Raw genomic sequence first — 21,479 nt, 5'->3', positions numbered from 1 at the left:
AGGGGTTAATAAATATAATATAGGGGTCGGCGGTGTTAGGGGTAGCAGATTAGGGGTACATAGGGATAACGTAGGTTGCGGCGGTTTACGGAGCGGCAGATTAGGGGTTAAAAAAAATATGCAGGGGTCAGCGATAGCGGGGGCGGCAGATTAGGGGTTAATAAGTGTAAGGTTAGGGGTGTTTAGACTCGGGGTACATGTTAGAGTGTTAGGTGCAGACGTAGGAAGTGTTTCCCCATAGGAAACAATGGGGCTGCGTTAGGAGCTGAACGCTGCTTTTTTGCAGGTGTTAGGTTTTTTTACAGCTCAAACAGCCCCATTGTTTCCTATGGGAGAATCGTGCACGAGCACGTTTTTGAGGCCGGCCGCGTCCGTAAGCAACTCTGGTATCGAGAGTTGCATTTGCGGTAAAAATGCTCTACGCTCCTTTTTTGGAGCCTAACGCAGCATTTGTTTGAACTCTCGATACCAGAGTTAATTTTATGGTGCGGCCAGAAAAAAGCCCGCGGAGCGTTAACAGACCTTTTACCACCGAACTCCAAATCTAGGCCTTAGTGTTTGGGATATTAAGACAGTAGCCGTGACTTTCTTGTTTTATTTATTTATTGCCGGTCGCAATATTATAAGTTCTGAACGTGTTATACTTATAATATTGAGGCCGCACTGTAACAAACGTGTTATTAGTATAGAACACCTTTCTTACAGTGCGGTTACAACATTTTAAGTATAACAGTGAGCACTTATAATATTGTGACCACATTGTAACAAACGTGTTCTACAGTAATAATATATTTATCATGTTTTGTTTTTTATGAGAACGCAGATGAGTAACAATGTTGGCGGACTTTTGCTGAAGCTGTAATCCCTATTATTTACTATTCGAGACATAACTCCAGTTGTCAGAACAGAGAGGTTCAGCCCACTTTCTTGGAATATATTGCCAGACTGACAAGGCCAAAAGGACAATATCCCGTGGGTCTGACAATGTATTGATCATCAGGGCCTTAGAGAGAACAATTTAACATTAACATTTTATTACTTATCTCTACCAACCCCTATTGGCTATGTTTACACCTCTTTTATATAGCCAATACTTAAAGGGACAATTTACTCAAATTATCCCCTTTAATTTGTTCCCAATGATCCACTTTGCCTGCTGGAGTGTATTAAATTGTTTACTATTATTTTATTTACCCTTATAATGTCATTTGAAATAGTTAATTTAGCCTGTGGTATCCCCACCTATTCTGTAAGTTTCTGGCCTTAGGTCCAAGCTATAAATAAGCTGTGTCAACACAGCCAGCAGAAGAGATTACACTCCCAGTGGGGTATAGAATAGATAAGGTAATAACATGTTTATTTTCCATTGTTCTCTCCAAGTATTGGTCTTTGGTTTACTGACAGATATAAGATAAAGAAGAATGTATATATACACAATGTGATAAAATAATAAGATCTGATTATACCTACAAGTTTAACCCCTTTTATTAGCTTGTGGCTTCAAAACACAAAACCAGCTAATTCATATACACAAATAAACCTTAATAAGCAAATTCTCATACATTATATACTCTGCAGTTGGTAAAAAAAGTAATTGGAAACACATTAAGGGAAAAACAATTTACAGTATACTGTCCCTTTAAGTATAGAATTTTTTCACCATAGATAGGAGTAACACCGGCAAAATTAACTATTTCAAATGCTAAAATATAGGTAAATACACTCCAGCAAGTAAAATGGATCCCTGAGAACAAATTAAAAGGAGAGAAAATGTAGGGTCTGTTGTCCCTTTAATGAATCTAGTTCTCTGTGTCAGAAATTAAATTAAAAAATGTTTCTCAACTCTAGTCCCCACCCTTATGAGACCAATTCCAAATGATTTTGATGTCTGAGCACAGGTGATTCAATCACAACATTTGCGTCATGGGTTCACCCAAACATGTAAATATAGTGAAAATCTGTCAGAGGTAATTTATAACTTATAATCTTTTCTACTTTGAACACAAAGTGAATATTAACTTTGCAACACGGGCAGCATTTTGTGCCAATGATATTGTATTATTAGGTGACCTGACAACAGCAACTCGTTATTTATTCTTGGCATCAAATGACTAATAACATATCTGTATAATCATTGCAAAGTATAATCCATAAACAACCACAGTTATATGGTAATTACAGAAACAGACTACGAAATTAATGACTTGGTGCTTTAGCAGTTTTTTCTATTGGGTGATTCATACAACCCAGACTGTACCTTCACTCAGTGTCTGTGTTCTCCTTTCTTAGACATGTGGGGCAAGATTATATATGTGGCGGCGCCCACAAAAGCCGGCAATGCCGGTTTTTATGCGGATTTGGTATCACATATACAGCGCCGCATATAAATGAATAAATAAATTTCACCCGTCAGCCGCAATTTTTACTCCCATAAACTAACATAGAACCGCGTTGCAAATCGGTATCACATATATTTAGCGCAGGGACTTACGCAGCGAAAATATAGATATTTAACTACATTTTCACCTCGCCACACATAGGCAGGTGCAGCAAGCCTTGCGCTGAGTATGTGACCACCGTTACTGCCTGAAAATATTAACGAACACCTAATGCTTACGCAATATCTACCTGTCAACCGCAATCCCCCACCGCAATAACTAATAAACTATATTAACCCCTAATCCACCAACCCCTACATCGCAAAACATCTAATTAACCTATTAACCCCTAAACCACCATCACCCCACAACGCAATATACTTTAATAAACTATTAACCCCATATCCGCCATTCACCCATATCACAAAGAACCTATTAAAACTATTAACCCCTAAACCGACATCCCCCAATAACCTTAATTAACCTATTAACCCCTAATCCGCCAAACCCACACAACGCAATAATCCTAATTAAACTATTAACCCCTAAACCGCCAAACCCACACAACACAAATAACTAATTAAATTACTAAGCCCCCTAACCTGACGCCCCCTAAATTAACCCAAGTACCTAAATTAAAAAAAATACTGTTACAAACAATTAAAATAAAAAAGCTAACATTACTTAAAAATAAAAAAAACAAGATTAAAAAAATAAAGAAGTCTAACATTACAGAAAATAATAAAATTATCTCAAATAAAAAAAATTAAACCTTATCCCTATGAAAATAAAAGCCCCCTCAAAATAAAAACACCCCCTAATGTAATGCTAAACTACCAATAGCCCTCAGAGGGCTTTTTGTAGGGCATTGTCCTAAGTTAAACAGCTCTTTTGCATTTAAAAAAAATTCTAAGTCCCCCCTAAGGATAAAACCCCCCCACACACCAAACCCCCCATAATAAATAAACCTAACACTAAAAAAAACTAAACTACCCATTGCCCCTAAAGGGGCATTTGTATGAGCATTCAGCTCTTTTACTGCCCTTAAAATGACATTCAGCTCTTTTAAGAGTGCTCATTAAAACCCTAATCTAAAAAAAAGCAAAATCCAAAAATTAAAAAAAAAGCCTAAGTCTAAACCCCAGATAGGTACTCACCGTTCCTGAAGTCCGGCGCAGAAGTCTTCTTCCAAGCGGCGACCTCTTCTATCTTCTTCCAGGAACAAGCCGGCGTGAAGTGGAGGGTGGAACTGAAGACTGGTGACCGCGGAACTGAAGACCGGCGATGGCGGAGCTGAAGACTGGCGACTGCAGAGCCATGGAGCGGGGAGATCCTCTTTGTACGATCACCGCCGCACACTAAAGATTGAATTCAAGGTACGCATTTAAATATGGGGTACCTTGAATTCCTTTTGGCTGATTTGATTCTTCAAATTAAAATCAGCCAACTGGATGAGAGCTACTGAAATCCTATTGGCTGTTAGGGGGCTTAGTAATTTAATTAGTCATTTGCGTTGTGGGGGTTTGGCGGTTTAGGGGTTAATAGTTTTATTAGGATTATTGCGTTGTGTGGGTTTGGCGGATTAGGGGTTAATAGATTTATAAGGTTTGTTGCGATGTGGGTTAATGGCGGATTAGGGGTTAATAGTTTTAATAGGGACTTTGCGATGTGAGTTAATGGCGGATTGGGGTAATACTTTTATTAGGTAGTTTGCGATGTTGGGGTTGGCGGATTTAGGTGTTAATACATTTATTAGGTAGATCGCGATGTGTGTGAATGGTGGATTAGGGGTTAATAGTTTAATTAGGCATATTGCGTTGTGAGGGGTTGTCGATTTCGGGTTAATACTTTTATTATTAGTTCCAATGTGGGTTTGATGGCTGATATAGAGGTTATACGTGTCAGGTTTATTTTTGGGTGGGTTAGACTTTTATGGGAGATTTGACTTCTTTTTTTTTTTTTTAGGCGCCGGCAGTTTCTACAGTGCCGTAAGTCACTGGCGACTCCAGAAATGTACGCTTATTTCTGGACATCGCTAGTTTATCCGATTTACGGCACTTTATGAACTGCTGGCGGGTTTATGTAATACCCTGATGTACAAGGTGAAATTAAGGGTGGCGCGGGTTTCAGCACCGTATATGTAATCGACATTAAAGTAATTTTTTTAATTTATGAATAAAAATGATTTACTGCATTGCAGCAGATTTGCATGCAAAACAAATGTTTTTAAGTATTTGCAACTTTTTGTTAGGCAAAAATGTAATTGTATTGCAGGCTTAATAGCCTTTAAAATCTTCTTGATGTTTAACTTACTTCCTCTGATGTAGCCAATTAGGGAAAGATATAAACAAGCTCTTGCACATATCAACCAATCACTGCACACCACATATGAATGTCAGAATTATGCACTGTAGCCTTCTCTGGGGAGGGGCGAAAACACTTTAATATTCAGAATTACAAGAGAAGAAAAGAAAAAGGTTGCAATGAATTTTAATTTGTCTTTTTTCTTTTTTTGTTTTTTTAAATAATTCATATTTAAAAGGACCATGAAACCCCATTTTTTTTCTGAAAGAGCAATTGTAAACTACTTTCCAATTTTCTTCTGTTATCAAATTTGCTTTATTCTTTTGGTATCCTTTGTTGAAGGACCAGCAATGCATTACTAGGAGCTAGCTGAACACATTCATTGAGACAATTACAAGGGAAATGAATAGATGTGCAGCTAGCTCACCTCACAGTAGTACATTGCTGCTCCTGGGCTTACCTTTTGCATACTTTTCAACAAAGGATACTAAGAGAATGAAGCAAATTAGATAATAGATATAAAAAGGAAAGTTGTTTAAAATTAAATGCTCTATTTGGATCATTAAAGATTAATTTGTACTTCGCTGTCCCTTTAAGCATTTTACAAGGTTTAATGTCAGTTTATATTCAAAATACAACCTCTAAAATGACTGAGGAATTGAAGGGAGTCTAAAGTTAAAAACAGCTATTTTGTATGGTGGGGAAGGGGGATAAACATATTAATGAATTATGTCAACTTTTGATATAAAATATGTCTGAAAATTGTTCTGGTTCCACTTTTTCCCAAAGAGGCTCAGATTCTAAACTTAAAGTGAAGGTAAACTTTGGTGAATGAATCCCATTTTTTAAAAATACTATTAAAAACAGGGGCACTTTCATTCATCAAAGTTTACAAAGCAGCAGTTTTGTTAAAAAAATTACCTTTTTTTCTTTTCACTGCTACAGCAGCTTCCCCCACCTAGAGATCCTCTATTCCCACGTCAGCAATAACTAATCCGGCTTCCTCCAATCACAGCATAGCCTCAGGCAATGACTACCCTGGGGGTAGTCATTCACCAAAGTTTACCTTCACTTTAAAGGGACAGTCTACTCCAGGATTTTTATTGTTCAAAGATTATCCCTTTATTACCCATTCCGCAGTTTTGCATAACCAACGCAGTTATATTAAAACACTTTTTATCTCTGTGATTACATTAAGGGGCCGAATTACTAAACTGTTAGGCTTGGCAGAAATGTAAGTTAAGAACAGTATTGTCAATGGGTTTTCCGGTGATCATGATCAGAAAATGCTTCTGACTTCTAAATCATGAAATCCTTATTTCCTGAAAGCAACACAACATTGGTATTTACATTGTTAATCTTGTGGCATCTTAATTAAAAAAATCACATGAACATGGATAAAGACAAACAAAATGGCAATATTAAGGGTTTATTGATTACATCGCCTGTTGAAGGGCCTGTATGTTTGTTCATCCCTTTTAAAAGGACAGTAAACATCTTATTATTACAATGCATTTATTTTGCATTGCAATCGGATACTATGGGCCACATTACAAGTAATCCGCTATTTAGTGCTTTCGATCACTCGCAAAAAACGGTGGAAGTAAATTTTTAACACGCACGGATTAGCCTGTGTATTACAGGTTGATAGACGTGAGCAAAACCTGATGCACACTAACTTCAGGATTTCAGATGTAGTGACTAACGCATTCGCCCCATAAACTTCAATTGAGCGCATTATAAAAACCTAACACTTATTGCTCGCATGCTAACCCACACCGCATTAGACCTACAGCGTTAAACCCGACGGTAGTTATGCATATTTTACATTCCAATGTTCTTCACATAGAAGAAAATGTAGAACATTATTATTTTAATGCTTTTTTGTTGTGTTTGGTGCACAATCTTTTTTAAACCTAGGGCCTGATTTTGAAAAGCTCGCCGGCATGGAGAGAAATCATGCAAAATCTTTAGGATTTTTTTAGACCTAATATTGAAATGTTGTTTTCTCTTCTTCCCATACAAAACCATGTACAGTGAGATAAATAGCTTTCAAAATAACATTTGTGTTTCTAACAATTCTTTAGGGACCTCTCCATACTGACGAGATGTCTTAGATCATCTCACCTGAGCGGCGAGCTTTTGAATATCAGGCCCTCCGCCTTTATGCAAGGTCTTCAGTTGCGCTAATCTGATGTGCACAAATTTTGTTTGCACTCGAGGGAACTTCTTTACTTTCAACATTTAATGCGCCAGCAAGTTTGTACAGTTGCGATATTGTTTATCACAACTCACGCTAACAATTTAAAGGGACACTGTACCCAAAAAAATTCTTTCGTGATTCAGATAGAGCATGAAATTTTAAGCAAATTTCTAATTTACTCCTATTATCAAATTTTCTTCATCCTCTTGGTATCTTTATTTGAAATGCAAGAATGTAAATTTAGATGCCGGCCCATTTTTGGTGAACAACCTGGGTTGTCCTTGCTGATTGGTGGATAAATTCATCCACCAATAAAAAAGTGCTGTCCAGAGTACTGAAACCATAAAAAAGCTTAGATGCCTTCTTTTTCAAATAATGATAGCAAGAGAACGAAGAAAAATTGATAATAGGAGTAAATTAGAAAGTTGCTTAAAATTGCATGCTCTTTCTGAATTACAAAAGAAAAAATTTGGGTTCAGTGTCCCTTTAACACCAATTGTAATCTAGGCCTATATCAGCCATGTCTAAATGTTTTTTAAATCAAATTAACATCCTTTTTACAGCAATTATTTTTCAATTGTCAAACTCCACCCACAATTTGCCTTTACTTGGAGGAGCCAATCTGGGGTTTAATCTGCCGACAACAAGGCTAGTAAGATGTTAGTATAAAGTATATTATTTTGCAGCAGAGTAAGCCTTGAAAGGTCAGCAGGTGCATTTCAAGCTCTGAGAATTAGAAGTTGCTCAATTTTCAGAGCAAAATTACATGAAAGGGGGGACAATAAATTAATGAAATATATTGCAAAGTTGTTTCCTTATGCAAAACCAAATATTTTAGATACAAACGTCAAGTTGCTTACTGTCTCTTTAATACTCTTTAGTGATGGTAGCAGATGTTATATGTGCTATTAACTTGTTGTTCTCAAAGCCATAGGGATATATTTGTATGTCTCATTAAGGGGTTTGTACAGGGGCATTTGTGTTATTGATGTTGATATTTTGTATAGTGTACAAGGGCTTATTAGGATTTATTTGTTCTTTCATTGATTGGGCAGGTAGGGTTTGTATCTATTTGGTGATCTTGCTTCCTAATATCACCCAATATGGCTGGGGTTATGTCAGTGTGTTTCGTTTATGTGGAAAACAAATGCTACATCTGAAAACTTCTTAGTTACCTGGTAACTATGTCTGGGGTTAATTAAAGGGACAGTATACTATAAAATTGTTTTCCCTTAATGTGTTTCCAATTACTTTTTTACCAGCTGCAGAGTATAAAATGTATGAGATTTGCTTTTTTAATGTTTATTTGTGTATATAAATTAGCTAATTTTGTGTTTTGAAGCCACAACCTAATAAAATGGGTTGAGCTTGTAGGTATAATCAGATATCATTACTTTATCACATTGTGTACATATACCTGCTTCTTTAATTTTATATCTGTCCGTAAATTAATCACCAATACTTGGAGAGAACAATGGAAAATTAACATTTTATTACCTTATCTCTTCTATAACCCACTGGGAGTGTAATTTCTTCTGCTGGCTGTGTTAACAGGCCTTGGACTCGAGGCCAAAAACTTTCTGGATGGGTGAGATTTCCACAGGCTAAATAAACTATTTCAAATGCCAATATAAGGGTAATGAAAATGCTTGTAAACAATTTAATACACTCCAGCAGGTAAAGTGGATTATTGGGATTAAAGGGGATAAATGGATTAAAGGGGATAACTCAGAAATGGCCTTGAAAATGTGTTGATAATTATCAAGAATTTGGATTGTGATCAGAACAAACAGGAAAGGGCTATTTTCACAAAAAACATTAATGAAAAAGTTCTTCTGATAAATAATGAAAATGGCTGATTGTTATTGTGTTGCCATCGAAAAGGACTTACCTGCAGCCAATAACAGGCAGATAATAATCATTCAATAAATTGCGATTAAAATGTGATGTAATTTTGTCTATAAATTTCAATACATTTACAAACAAATTGAAAAGCTTCTACAGAGTTTTCTATCTTATCTCCTCTGCTGTTAGGAAAAGCTATTAATTCAGTGATTTAAGGAAACCATTAAGCAGCATAAGTTGGGAGAAAGTATTCTCAAATAAAAAAAAAAAGGATAAATGGAGTTTTGTTAAATAAATATACACATCAATCTAAAATAAATAAATCCAAGACTTGTGGCTAAATAAAAATATGTTAAGAGAAATCAGAAAAAAATGTAGGGTATTTAAATTATTCATAGAAAATAGTACAAGGTCAGCATTTCAAATATATAAGTAATGTAAATAATGCATTCAAAAAAGCAATCAGATTAGCCAAAACTGAAAATGAAAGATTAATTGCAAAAGATTCTAAGACAAACCATAAACTTTTTAAGTATTTAAAATAAGAAAAATATAGGTACATTAAAATGTGAGCAGGGAAGCATGCTTAAAGGGACAGTACACTGTAAAATTGTTTTTCCATAAATGTATTTTAAATGACTTTTTATACCAACTGCAGAGTATAAAATATTTGAGAAATTGCATTTTCGGGTTTATTTGTGTATATGAAGTAGCTGGTTTTGTGCTTTGAAACCACAGCCTATTACAATGGGTTGAGCTTCAGGTAATATCAGATCTCATTATGTTATCACTTTCATGTACACAGACTTGCTTCCTTATCTTATATTTGTCTGAAACACCAAAGTTCAATACATAGAGAGAACAATGGAAAATTATCACTTTATTACTTAACTATCATGCCCCCCACTGAGGGTTTAATCTCTTCTGCTGACTGTGTTTACTTAGGCTTGTCAATAGCGTATACGCCAGTATCAAAACTTTCAGTATAGGTTGGGAAACCACAAGCTAAATCAGCTATTTCAAATGCTGAAATATGAGTAAAGGAGCTACTTGCAACCAATTTAATACACTCTAGCAGGTAAAAGGGATCATTGGGAATAATTTAAAGGGAGAAAGTTTTTGAAGTGAACTGTCCCTTTAACGGTGACTAGGGGGAAGGATTAATTAGTAAAATGTCTATGCAGATGATACAAAGTTGCATAAGGTGACTAGGTTACAGCAGGATGTAAATGTTTTTCAAATTGATTTACAAAAATGAGAGGAAAGGGCTGGTAAATGGCAAATGAAATTTAATACTAATATCATACTAAAATATAAGGTTCCACATTTTAGATGCAAAATATTCAGGCTACCTATAATTTAAAAGGGACTAGACTTTGCAAATCAGGCAGAGAAAATGGATTTAGACGTATTAAAGTAAAGGTAAAGTTACCTTAGTCTTTATCCAGTATTCAGTTTATGGAGTCAAATAAATATAGGTTTCATTCATAATTTTTTTCAGCTCTGCGTAATAACCTAGTTATAAACTGTTTTAAGGCAATTTATTAAACATTAGTCAACCCGAAAATCTATATATTTTTATTATCTATTGATCACGTTTTTTTATTGTCCTATTGAAATGTAGGCCATTAGGCAACCGTCACTAGACGTCACCCGCCCACTTATTCAAGAGCGCATGCGCAATACATTTTTCTGTGGATTACACACTGTGCACGCTCCCGTTTTGCGCATGCGTTCTAGATCTAGGTAGGAATCCCTTAATACGTGGTAGGCAGCATCGGAGAGTAGCGCATGCGCAGTTTAATTCCAAATCATGAACACGCTGTTGAGAGCGGGTTGGACCGCTCTAGACGTCACAGCTCGCAGAACAGGGAAGTAGGGCTTGGGAAGAGTCGGCGGCCAAACGGTGAGAGAAAGTGAAATATATTTTTACAGATAAATATACATGTAAGAAAAAACAAAACTTGGCGAATACATTAAGGGACTATTGAGTAATGGTTGGTTAGCTGAAATACCGGATAAATTTACATTTACTTTAATAGATAAGCTAAGAATGAGTGTACAATGCAAAGCAACAGCTTCAAAGGCTACTAAGATACTAGCATGTATTAAAAGACATATTAATGCAAGGGAAGAAAGCATAATTCTGTCCCTGTATAAATCATCACCTTGTGTATGGAGTGCAGTTATGGGGACCAATTCTAGGACATTGCAGAATTATAAAAAGTTCAGAGAAGGGCCACAAAGAGAGGTTAGCCAAGTTGGGTCTGTTTTCTCTAGAAAATAAAGGCACTTGAGAGGTGATATGATTACTTTATTTAAATATATTCAAGGCCCATATACAGAGTTGATGGAATCACTGTTTATTCCAAGGCAATTGTTTGTGACATAAATTCACAGCTTAAAGGACCACTAAATACAGTAGAAGTGCATAATTAACAAGCACATAATAAAAAGACAATGCAATAACCCTTAGGGGTAAATTTATTAATGTGCGGACGGACATGATCTGATATAGCAGATCATGTCCCTCGCACATCGATAAATGCAGACAGAATACGCTCTCGGCATTTATTATTGACCAGCAGTTCTTGTGAACTGCTGGTGCAATAACCCCCCCCTGCAGATTTGCGGGGGGTGTCAATCAGCCTGATCGTATTCGATCGGGCGGATTGCTGTCTGCCACCTCAGAGGTGGCAGACGAGTTAAGGAGCAGCGGTCCCTTAATCCCCTAACTCTGAATATCAAATAAGTAGTAGATTCTTTTTCTGACCAATTCATTTTACCCCCATTTTTCGGCCCCCTGTATCATGTGACAGCCATCAGCCAATCACAGACTAGTATACGTAAATTTGAAACTCTCTTAAAACTGCATGCTTTTTCTGAATAAAAGTCTAATTTTGACTTTAGTGTCCTTTTAAGGCTAGAGGAAAGGAGATTTAACGCAACCGTTTTTTTACTGTAAGAGCAATCAAACTGTGGAACTCATTTCCTTAGGAGGCAGTGAATGCCAATACCTTAGAAACAATTAAAATGGCTTAAATACATTTCTGGCTAAAAACAGAATTCAGTGATATGATTGTGTTAAATGGGTCAACTTGATGAACTTGTCTTTTTTCAGCCTCATCTATTATGTTACTATGTTACTTATCAACAATTCTCTGTGCAGGATGTAGGAGGGTTATGGTTCTGAATTCCACAGAATGCAATTCAGCCTCCTGCAGAGGGGAGTAAAAACCAAATTACAGTAACAGGAACCAAAATAAATATTGAAAGTGTACTACAAATATTTTCACGATATATAACTTAAGGGCCACTAAAGTCAAAATGCAATTTAAAAACAACAACAACTTTCTAATATACTTCCATTACCAAAACATGCAGAATTTATTTTATATGCACACTTTCTGAGGATCCAGCTTCTACTGAAGTGCATAGGTTATTCATATATGCATTTTGTGATTGGCTGTCATATGAAACAGGGGGAGGGAAATTTGCCAGACATTATTCTACTACTCATATCAAACTCAAAGCAAGTCTGGTGACATTAAAACAAAGATCCCATTTGAGCCTATGGAAGCACACTCTTGTGAGTGCAAAGCTTCCATGCAATGCGAACGCAGTCGCGTTTGCATTGCACCTAACTTGTAATACTAGTGCACATTTGCGTGGGCTGGTATTACTAAGTTGAGCGGTAGCGATATTTTGCACTCAACTTGTATTCTGGCCCTATGTGGATTACTGTGGCATCTGGGTCCCCTGCTCTATTGCCCTTGATGCCTTTATAACTGCTGCACTCCATATCATTCTGACCATGGAATATTTTTTTTTCTAGGAAAATAAAGTTTCTGTTTTTGAGTCATGTTTAGAATCTGGTGATTTTTTTCATAAATATTAAAATTTTAAGTTTTTATCACTAGAAACCAAATAGTCACGTGAATGTATGATGTGCCCTATATAGAATCAGGTATATTATAGGCTAGACAAACAGAAACAAGACAATGAACTGCAAACCATTTGGTTATAGTTATATTTATCATTACATTAACAAGTAATATGTTATTTTCATGTAGTGCAACCACACTTGTCACAGACATGCACACTACCTGCAACCCATGTATGGTAAAAGACGTAAATTCTTAGTAAATATGTCAGATTAGTGTATCCAGCTCAGAAAACTAACAAAGATTTAGTTTATTTCTGTGCAAAAACTGAGCATGCAGAACTCATGACAGTTAAAGAAATATAGAACAGAGGACAAATAGAAATTGATTCAATACGATGCTGGGATCTGAGCACACAATAACATAAACATTGTGTGCGAAGGGGGACGTTTGTAATCAAAGTGTAATGTTGATAGATATTGAGAAAACAAATTGTGTGTATACACTATTTGCCAGACTTCTGCTATTGTTTATTCATAATCCAACTGAGCCATAGGGGCCGAATTATCAAGCTCAAAATGTATTGCAGGTCTTTGTATTTTGAAGAACGGATGTTACTGTGACGAATAAACCAATTTTATACCATGGAATCTGTCCCTATCAGCCAGTGACAAGTAGAGTTGCACTTTCTGCTTGTTTTACTTTACATTTATAAAGCTTTTACCTAACTCTTTAAAAAATAATATGTTTAACTTCTGCTCTTTCATAAACATGAAATAAAAAAGTTATATGTCCCTTTAAATGGCCGAAATTGTATTTAGCCAACAAGAATTTCTTATATTCTGATCGTTGAATTTTTAAACCATGTGATCTGTCCGGTTCCACAATTATGATACATTTTCAGAAATGCAGTTTGTGGTAACTCCTGTGTGTCTTATAGGAAGTGTGTGTCTTATGGACTTATGATAGTAGCGCCTCAGTGTTTTATAACTACCATTTAATAACTGAAAGCTATTGGTACAACTACAGTAACAGGTTACTATTCTCCATACTATTTTATTTCCCTCCCATACCTACAGCTCTCTTTAAAGACTTTATTTTATTTTTATTCATTACAGAATCCAGTTAGTAAAGTTCTGCATTTTATTCTGGGTGCCACCATCTTGTAGCTCACGTATTGTTATATCTTGTGACAGAAGCTGTACCTTTCACTTCAGTTTATCTCACATAATAGAGAGGGAAAGTGTTACATTTTTACAATGTATGCACAGTTTAGTAAAAGTTAAATAACAAATATAAGGTCCAAGATGGCAATATCAAGGTGTAGAGCTTGACTAATTGATAATTGTAAGGGGTTAAAATAAGAGAATGACTTTGAAGACAGTTGCAGGCACAGGATGATAAACAATAACTTGGTGAGTAGTAACTTGCCACTGTAGTTGTACCTATCAGTTTAATGTCCCTTTAAGTGTATATTACATAGTTGATTAGTAATGGGGTTGAAGTCAGGGTCATAGTGGGACCAAAAACAGGCTCATGCAGAGCAGCCTATTCCCCCTATTGTTATTTAAGTATACTGTACTAGTCTGATTTACAAACTTTTAACCCCGTCACGTCAACAATGTACCAAGAACGTTGTCAGCCGCCTCCCGTTTTGTCACTGGAAATAGCGTGATTTTGCCGCTGGCAGCGAGAAAAGCTACTAATTGCACAATCCCCATAGAAAGACCCTGTACGTCGCCGGTCTTTAAGGGGTTAAAATGTGTAGCATCCTTCTGCCCCTGTATTTAATCAATTGGTTGCCATAAAATAGTAAAAAAAAGTGAAATGTAATAATAATAACAAAAGAAGTTATTGAAGTTTATATTTAAATAAAATATAACTACGTATTGCTCATCAGCCTGTGTAATCCGAGTGTATTCAGAGTTACTCAACATAACAGGCACTTGAGCTGGGTAAAACTGGCCCTGACCTTGCTCACAGACTCGTGAATAAATGTGATACATAAAAAGCATATCAAGTGGGTAATCCTCAGTTCTTCAAAAAGAAGAAAAACAGAACATAGAGTAGTATTGTTTGATTATTAACAATTATAATGGCATGTGCAAATGTCTACTCACATATACCTGAGCTATCACCAGCTCAGGTATAACAGCAGTCCTGAGTACAAAGCTGTCAGGATCAGCTGAGTTGATATCTGGATGTTTTTTCACACACTCCCTTATCTCCGAGGAAAAGAAAATAAGATAATAGTGTAATATTGTTTTTACATCTAAAATTCCGGTATCAATACTTGAAATATTACTCACACTTTGTGGGAGCTGATATCAAGCTCCCCTTTTAGCACAGACCCGAATTATTAGGCTATCAGGTAAAGCCTTAACGAACCAAACTGGAACCACTTCCAATCAAGATTTTTTTAATATAAAATGTATAAAAATGTTAAAAACAAAAGTTACAATCTGGAAATAGTGGTCATTCGGGTTTACAGTGCAAAATTGTTACCATTTACAAGTTACACTCTGTTATTTTAGTAGGATGGCAACGGATTGCAACAGTGTATCCGTATTGTAGCCAAAGTCCTTACAGCATAACACCCTTCACTATGACGTATTTCTCAGATGCGTAAGCTCAGTCTCGATGTACGTTTCGCCACGCCCCTGTGGCTTTTTCAAGAGTGACTCATAGCGGTTCCTGGTATCCTTTTAAGGTTCGTCTTCATTCATTTAAGGTGGAAATGTCTTAAGATGGATTTATATATCATCCAATAATGTCCGTTTTTAGGAGCAAAAGATATCTTGTACTTATTTCAAGGAAAACACTCTATTTTAAACAATATATTTAAAACATATAAAAATAGAACGGAAGGTCATAAAATAAACCCTTTCAAGTTAAAAAGTGACACAATTCAAAATCTGCATTTAAACCAAATGGTATCATAGTGTTAAGTTTGAATATCCACTTCATTTCTAATTTTGTGAGTTCCTTCTCCCTATCAGATCCTCTCCAATGAATGTTTAATTTTCTAATTCCCATGAAAGATAAACTACTTGGATCTTTTCCATGTTTTTCTTTAAAATGTAGGGACACTGGATGTTTTACGGAGCCCTTTTTTATATTGTAAATATGTTCGTATATTCTGGTTTTTAGAAATCTAGTCATTTTCCCTATGTAAAATAGATTACATTTGCAGGACAAAAGATATATAACGAATTTACTGTTACATGTTATTAGTTGGTTAATATCATATTTTCTTTTTCCGTTAAGGAAGAAATCCACATTTTTTTTTGGCGATTGCCATTTTTGCAACCTGCACAGTCTCTGCAATATTTAAAACCTTTCATTTGTGTAAGCCAATTTTTTGGGACTTCATCCCTTATATAGCTTTTCGTTAAATGATCTTTAAGATTCATTGCTCAGTGAGGCAGGGAGAAGCAGGACAGCATTGCCCTGCATCATGCACAAATAATAATGCTGGCGACTCTGCAGTGCTAAGGCTACATCATTTTTACATGACGTGTTGGTTCAAGAGATGTCAGCACCAAGTTCTGATGGAAGGTCTGGTGAAGTTATGTGAGGTCCAGTTTAGCTTGATGGTACCCTTCAAGATAAGCACTTGTTTGTGGGTTAGTTATGTGTATTTGAGGGCCAGTGCTAATGAGTATGTCATTTATAGGTCCAGGAGGGTTACACAAGTGATGGCAGAGTGCTCTAAGGTTTAGGGCTTCTTTATTTCCTTAGTTAGATGTGTGTAAACGGTTACTATAGCATATCCTATCTGTGGCACCAGTTATATTCCATTTTGTACGAACCTTCATTTGCTATAGAGGCCTTGTGAAGAACCTGTCCTACAAGCCTTGGTATTGCCAGGAGAAGCCATTTTTTATCATATCTGACTACAGAAGACATTTTTGTTTTTGTTGTTGTTTTGTTTTTTTAATATGCCTTGATATAATTGTTTCTTAATTTATAAAATGCATAGATGGCACTGAGAGGACTTTGTAATTGAAATAGAGTAAAGAAAATATATCATTTGCTGAAGAGCATACCTAGGTTATAGACTTCATTGCACTTAACGGCAAAACACATTTACACCCCTTTGTCATCCTAGGTATGTTTTCCAACAGATGTTAATAAAACAAAGAAAAAACTTGATAATAAAAGAGAGACAGTGGGACAAGTTAATAGTAAAAAGTTTTTGCTTGCTCTAATCCGACACACACAAAAAGCCAAAGTTACAATATATGATTGTGTTAATGTATTCTCCCATAGACTTCAATAGAACACAAAATTGGGAAAAAAAACACCCAACAGGTAGAGCAAACCTGTTCGCTTTTTCTTAAGTGTGCTAACCCGACATGAAATATTAATATTTCACATTCCAATGTTCTTCACATAGCAGAATATGTTCTATTTATTCATAAGAATATATATATATATATATATATATATATATATATATATATATATATATATATATATATATATATTTATCAAGTTACTTATAAAAGAGAGATATAAGAGGTTAACTGTTACCTCCTGTAAAGGAAGGGAATTCAGCACTCTTCAAAACAATCTTATATTATTTAATTATAATCAAATCTGATTCAAGGGAATCTCTGTGTGACACAGGTATTAAAAGAAACAAAGTAAACCTACTGCACATATCTGAGTACAATGTAACCATATAGCTAAATCTAGCTTATATCCTAGGCCACAGATTGAACAGACATGAATAAGTGATATACAACAAGTGTCCAGCTATTGTACATAAAAAGATACAGAGCTAAATTGCTGCACATTGTTAACACTGCAGCCTGCAGCTCACTAAAAAGGGGCATCACATGTGTGTACTTTTTGCAGGTCCCACGTGTACTGTACACGTCCTGCACCATGCATGGCTCACTCACTACTAAATTTTTGCTGCCCGGCCGGAAATTGGACAGTAAAGTCCCACATGACATCATCTCTTACATCAGATTATGTGCATGTTGTGGATTTTGCAGCCGCACTGGCCAGCCGGCACCGGACCACTGTGTGCTTGACACACTAATATGTGACTCCAAGACAGTACAGAACCACAGTGAAAGCAGTCAGTGTGTGCGATGAAGGTGGCGTGGGCGGGGCTAAGGTAACCGGCGGCCCACCAGGCAAATTCCCGGTATGCCCTATGGTCAGTCCGGGCCTGATAGAGATAGATAGATAGACAGATAGATATAACTCCCAAACAAAAAGCACTCACCAGGTCTTCAATAAAAGTTTCCACAATTTATTTAAGCATAGTAACGTTTAGGAGAGATTATCCCCGTCTTCAGAGGCGGGAATAATCTCTCCGAAACATTACTATGCTTAAATAAATTGTGAAAACTTTTATTGAAGACCCGGTGAGTGCTTTCTGTTTGGGAGTTATGGACTGTATTTAAATGCATCCCGGGCAGCTGTAGGATATAAGAGTGTGTGCAGAGCCCTACGGAGGAATTATTATATATATATATATATATATATATATATATAGGGAGACCAAATACACACAGAGAGAAATGCACTCACAGGAACAAACAACCAGCTCAATACCATTGTTAGCCTGTTCTATGGCGATTTACCACCTGGGTGCAACTTCTTTTAGCCCAGCAATGCTTTTCACAGAGTAGAACTTTCCTGTAGTATATCAGTCTGATCCCGCCTATTACGGTCAGTCCAGCGCCAAAATACCAGGCAATTCCTCTCTGAACAAGGAACAAAGCAACCCCAGACGATCGTTTCAGCCTTCATTGGGCCTCGTCAGTGAGGTGTAGTAGTATTCCTCTAAGCACACTGAGCAAGGAGTCCACGTCTGGTTTCCCCTTTTTCCCATAGGGAGACCTAATACACACAGAGAGAAATGCACTCACAGGAACGAACAACCAGCTCAATACCATTGTTAGCCTGTTCTATGGTCATTTACCACCTGGGTGCAACTTCTTTTAGCCCAGCAATGCTTTTCACAGAGTAGAACTTTCCTGTAGTATATCAGTCTGATCCCGCCTATTACGGTCAGTCCAGTGCCGAAATACCAGGCAATTCCTCTCTGAACAAGGCAACCCCAGACGATCGGTTCGGCCTTCTTTGGGCCTCGTCAGTGAGGTGTAGCAGTATTCCTCTAAGCACACTGAGCAAGGAGTCCACATCTGGTTTCCCCTTTTTCCCATAGGGAGACCAAATACACACAGAAGGAAATGCACTCACAGGAACGAACAACCAGCTCAATTCCATTGTTAGCCTGTTCTATGGCGATTTACCACCTGGGTGCAACTTCTTTTAGCCCAGCAATGCTTTTCACAGAGAAGAACTTTCCTGTAGTATATCAGTCTGATCCCGCCTATTACGGTCAGTCCAGCGCCGAAACACCAGGCAATTCCTCTCTGAACAAGGAACAAAGCAACCCCAGACGATCGTTTCGTCCTTCATTGGACCTCGTCAGTGAGGTGTAGCAGTATTCCTCTAAGCACACTGAGCAAGGAGTCCACGTCTGGTTTCCCCTTTTCCCATAGGGAGACCAAATACACACAGAGAGAAATGCACTCACAGGAACGAACAACTGGCTCAATACCATTGTTAGCCTGTTCTATGGTGATTTACTACCTGGGTGCAACTTCTCTGTGTGTGTATATATATATATATATATATATATATATATATATACATACAAAAAATATGTGGATAAGCACTAAAAATAGATAATGACTAAAGGGGTATAAATTTAGAATAAAGTAATGCTCGAGACTGAGGTGTACTCCAGAAACAACACCTCAGAGAAATAATATAAATAAATATAGGTGTCTCCGCACTACCAAGCAGTTAATATACCAAATAAATGCAGTTTACCTATATATATCTTTGTAAACTGCATTTATTTGGTATATTAACTGCTTGGTAGTGCGGAGACACCTATATTTATTTATATATATATATATATATATATATATATATATATATATATATATATATATATATATATATATATCTATATATGTATAGATATATGTATGTATATATATATATATATATATATATATGTATATATATATATATATATTCCCCGATGTGAAGAACATTGGAGATGGGAAATATTTACCATACAAACACAGTTAAACACTTTATTAAATATGAATATTGCCTAAAAATTAGTTTACATGGTTTCAGCTACTTGACTGCAAGGGGCTCTAATGCACTGTCTATATATGTATACATATGTCGGTATGTGTTTATATGTGTATATGTTTGTAAATACATAAATACACATATAAATACATATGTATTCACATATATACATGTGGTGGATTCATGGAATAAACTTCCATTTGAGGTGGTAGACACAAAGGGGCATATTTATCAAGCTCCGAATGGAGCTTGATGCCCTGTCCTCCTGCTCTATATGCATGTATCTCTGTGTTAAAGCCCTTTGCAGCCTTTTTTCTAACATCTGAGACTTCGGGGCCTATCTATCAAGCTCCGATTGGAGCTTGATGCCCCGTGTTTCTGTCAAGCCTGCAGACTTGCCAGAAACAGCAGTTATGAAGCAGCGGTCACAAAGACCGCTGCCCCATAACCTGTCTGCCTGCTCTGAGCAGGTGGACAGACATCGCCGGAAATCAAACCGATTGAGTACGATCGGGTTGATTGACAACCCCCTGCTGACGGCCCATTGGCCGCGAGTCTGCAGGGGGCGACGTTGCACCAGCAGCTCTTGTGAGCTGCTGGTGCAATGCTGAATATGGCGAGCGTATTGCTCGCCGTATTCAGCGAGGTCTGGCGGACCTGATTTGCACTGTCGGATCAGGTCCTCCAGACCTTGATAAATAGAGGCCTTCATATCTTTGAGCCCTTTTGATTGCAACTTACAAAAAAAAAATGTTTTATTAGATGTGTTATTATGAGTGTAACTGTACATTTAAATGTATTTTTAATGTTTTTTGTGCAACTTTTTATTTGAGCGTAACAGTTAGCCATAGCTCTGAGGTTGCACTAACCTGACTCGTGTTAATTTCAATAAGCTTGAGCGAATGCGTTTACTTTCAATTTATTATTTATTATTTGTAATACGGGTTACTTCTGACACGCGCAAGCAGCCATGATAAACCCGATATATCTTGCATGTAGCTGTTAGCGCACCACTTGTAATCTAGCCTTTTGCCACTACCCTTATATTATTGCTTGCCTTTGCTTGCTTAAATTGAGTAAAGCTATTAAAATTTGGGATTACTCATTTTCCTTTTTATAACATTTTAATTTAAAATAAAGAACCATGGTGGTGCATTAAATTAGTCACTTTTAGATAGAGTCTTTCTGTATTTAGTGACTGGTAAATTGTACAAACATTTTCTTGGCAGACTAGATATTTTAAGTGTCTGTTTACAAATAGTAACGTTATACTAAGTTTAATGGCTTTTTCTGTTTTGCATTTGAGAAAATTAGAAAAAGAACAATCTACTTCTTTAACAATGGTTTAGTATTTCTGTTAGAATTCTATTTGTAGAATTCATCAAACCTCTTCATTCAAAACTGAATACAACTGATTACTCATTACATAAATAGCAGAAATGCAACAGGTAAAACAAGGCCAAATTCAAGTAACTTTATCTAGAACTTTCCTGTGGGAAAATTTTTAAATTCAATTAACATTATTGACACAGTAATACTTTTTTTTGACAAAAAGGTTAAAATACTTAAAGAAAAACAAAGATACGTTTATTTGTGGTATCAGATTTAGAAACCGAGCAAGATAATATATATATAGGGGCATATTTATCAATCTCCGTATGGAGCTATATGCCCTGTGTTTCTGGCTAGCCATCAGGCTCCATAACCTGTCCGCCTGCTCTGAGG

Source organism: Bombina bombina, chromosome 9, assembly GCF_027579735.1.
Source record: "Bombina bombina isolate aBomBom1 chromosome 9, aBomBom1.pri, whole genome shotgun sequence".
Lineage (NCBI taxonomy): Eukaryota > Metazoa > Chordata > Amphibia > Anura > Bombinatoridae > Bombina > Bombina bombina.
This window is presented reverse-complemented; position numbering follows the sequence as displayed.